We start from the raw sequence: 3,650 nt of genomic DNA, 5'->3' as shown, positions 1-3,650 counted from the left end.
ATATATATATATATATATATAACTAAATTAAATATATTAGTATATACTGTATATATAACTAAAAAATGAGAAATGTTGCCTTGGCAACTAGCTGAAAATTTATTTTATTTCAGTTAATGTTTGTTTGATTTCAAGTAATGAAATATTTATGGTTTTAATACAAATGATTACAAATTATTTTATACAAGCTTTTATTTGATTCACGAGTGTGAATTTGAAGTGATTTGGATGCTGAATCAGAATATCAGTAACAGGAACTCTCCTTTCTTTTTATGTTTTCAATTATATACTTAGATAATTTTTTTCCATTTTATTGTTGATTTTATGTCTATATCATCTGTTATGATTATTTTAAAATACTTTTTATGTGAAGCACTTTAACCATTGCATATGAAATGGTTAAATGCCTTGCCTAGTGAATTGTAATTCCATGAAATTATGACCTGTGGTGGGCCATCAGGGCCAGCAAGGCCTTCCCTGCTGGCCTAAACACATCAGAATCACTGACTTAGTTTTAATATATTTTTTCCATGAATGTGTATTAAATGATTCCCAATAGTCTATTCTCTTCATTTCATAGCTTTTCTCTTGGTTGCGCTGCTACCAGTAGTTTATGTTTATATTAGAGCTTTTATGCAATCATATTTCAGCAATCATGTGTTGCCAGGGTCAAAGAAATCAGCCTTGAGGCCTTCAGAATCAACAGTTCGGGCACCTGTAACTTAAAAATAAATGGCACGGTTTAACCAATCAGATTTTGAGTTGATGAAACCGGAGCCATCTAGCAGGTGTACAATAACGTCGGCATTTTCACGTCCTTTGATAGGATGGTCAGAGAGCATACTAGTAGTCAGAGGTAGCAAACAGCACACTGTAAATCATTTTTGTTGTTTTCACAGTATAATTACCGTATTCTCAGCTTTTCTTACTGTATACATTGTGAACAGTATAGTATTGTTGATTTACAATACATTCTGGGAAAATATTGGCCTACTGTAAATCTAAATACAGTAGTACTAAATGACCATGAAAAACAAACACACACCTCCTCGGCAACGGCTCTGTGACAGATTCATCGTGAAGATGAAAGCCCACTAGAGTATGGTAGGTTAATTTTCATTTTTTAATCACTTTATATGTTTTATTCTGATGTTATGTGCAAGATATAAAGGAACATTTAAGTTTCCATAAGAATCTAAGCGCTTAATTTCCGAGTCAAGCTGTGTTAACTGGCCTTTTCCTCCCGCAGCGGCACTGGCAGACCAGTGAGGAGACTCGTCGTGAAGATGAAAAGTCCTAGGAGTATGTTAAATTGGCAGGTACATGTTAAAACACATGGGGTGGGAATCACAGGGTACCTCATGATACGATACGATACATCGCTTACGATACCAATAGTATCACGACACAGCAATTCTGCGATACTTTATATATATCTAGACAATCCTATAATCATACATCACGATATATAACTATGAAAACAAAATGCCTGTGAAAGGTTTCCTCTCTTCATTCATGTCAAAACTGCTGAAAATTCTGCCAAAATTCAGCAAGAATGAAAATTCTGTCATCATTTACTCACTATCAAGTTGCTTTAAACTTGAATGAGTTTCTTTCTTCTGTTGAACATAAAAGTTATTTTGAAGAATGTGGGTAACCAAACAGTTGCTGGTCCCCAGTGACCTCCATAGTATTTTTTTCCTTCTATCAAAGTTAATGGGGACCAGCAACTGTTTGGTTACCCAAAATATCTTTTACGTTCAGCACAAGAAAGAAATTAATACAGGTTTGGGACAACATGAGAGTGAGTACATTTTTGGGTGAACTATCCCTTTAATGACAAGAGGCAGCATGTTTAGAACAATTAGTCTACTGTCACTTTAAGAGCTGCACACATCCGTTTTTCTCTCAACTGTTTACTTTCACTTTAGACATAACCAACTGTGTTTATATGTAAACCTTGTGTTGTTTTGACAGTATTAGCTCAATCAGCCGCGAAAGATTACGCTTTTTAGCATGCGCACGCCTCAGGTGTACATGCTCAGAACAGCAAGTCAGAGCAGCACACGAATGAAAAGTTTAAACGGCAAGGCTTTAAGTTTAAAGCACATGCAAATAATTCAGTTCTTGCATATAGCGTACTCTTTGTTGATTTTGTTTGTCCCATCAATGGTATAAAAGCAGAGGTGGGTCCAGACTTTGGACTTAAACGTGGCTGGGGCATCTGATCTGTTATTTAATTTACTCACACTGCTGTCAGCCATCCCATTAAAAAGGATTCTTAGGCTAGTTAACTTATGTTCACGTTTCCCTCATTCATGTGTTGAGCACCACCTCGAGGAACCATGAAGTACCGACGCTTGGAGCAGTTAATAAATGTCTGTAAGAACATCGTGGTGGACTATTTTAGTCATTTTGATTAGGTTAATATTGATTCTTTAGCTAGAGATGATATATGTGGTGCAGCTGTGGCTGCAGTGAAAGGAGACTTGTTGAATTGTGTTAATTGGGTTTCTTGCTTCAGTAATGACATTCATTCTGGCTACATGAGATACCTATCTGTGATGTTACGCAACGCCCTGTTATACTGCATTTCTGTATAATATTGATGGTTTCTATAGCCATGGCGACATATTGATGGTATTAAGAGGTGAATTAATTCAGGTAGGACACCGCAGAAGGCCTACGTGTGAAATGCACAGCCTGCCACTGCTTATGACACATGAATTGCATCATTCCAACACAAGTTTTGCATCTAATTTTGAGAGTATAACAAAAAAATGCACACAAATTTTTCAGATAACTTCATAAAACAAAAATATGAACATAAATGTTCTTCCACTATGGTCAAAAACCTTACTAATTTTAGTTAGAAAATATTGTTTAAAATGTTTGTATATTTTTAGTGGAAAACAAGACAGATAATGATAAGGAATATTATATTTTTGTTTCGGTTGTTCAGGCTTGTCAGTTGTAAAGACAAAAGACACTTTGAGAACATTACCGTGTGCATTGAAATTAAGAACATGCATTAGGAACATGCACTGAGACAAAACCGATCAATCAGAATGATCAAAACCTCCACCTCTATGCATGCAGACTGCAGTATGTCTTAGTATCTAGTGTTGTGTTGGAGGGCCGAGTTCGTCTGTTCCCATCATTCCTGCCAATGACAAACGACTCTGATCCTGCAGAAAGAATCATCAGCTCTCATTTGTTTCTTCTTGCTCAGAGCTCTTTAATGCACCAAACACGCCTGCTGGATTTATGTTGGCAACAAATGCTATTGATCTGTGATTAAGAGTGCTTTACGACACATTTCACGATTGAATTTACACTGCTGGTCAGGGACGACACACACACAAACACTGATGGTGACAAGAACTTTGTTTCACATTTGAGGGAGGGCTGTTAAGATCTATCAGCATACAACATGAAGAATTGATAGTTATTATGTTGAGGAGCCTGAGATCAAAATTATGAAGTTATTGTTTAAGGCAGGACACTTCATGTACAGTTCAATTTTGAGATTTTGGTCTATTTTGCTTCCATGTCTTCTTTTGCTCTAATGGAAAGGAAATTTCTAAAATACACATTAAGGTGTTTGTTTTAAGCACCCTCGTCTGTTTGCAAATGTTGATTTCTTCTAA

General features: G+C 36.0%; 1 protein-coding gene across 1 annotated transcript in view; it reads right to left on the bottom strand.

Moving 5' to 3' along the window:
- Positions 1–3,650, bottom strand: part of cyyr1 (cysteine/tyrosine-rich 1) — an 11,516-nt gene that overhangs the window by 4,923 nt on the left and 2,943 nt on the right.

Source organism: Sinocyclocheilus anshuiensis, unplaced genomic scaffold (assembly GCF_001515605.1).
Source record: "Sinocyclocheilus anshuiensis isolate Anshui unplaced genomic scaffold, SAMN03320099.WGS_v1.1 scaffold856, whole genome shotgun sequence".
In the NCBI taxonomy this organism is placed as follows: domain Eukaryota; kingdom Metazoa; phylum Chordata; class Actinopteri; order Cypriniformes; family Cyprinidae; genus Sinocyclocheilus; species Sinocyclocheilus anshuiensis.
The sequence above is the reverse complement of the archived record's forward strand: the minus strand, read 5'-3'. Positions and strand labels throughout refer to the sequence as shown.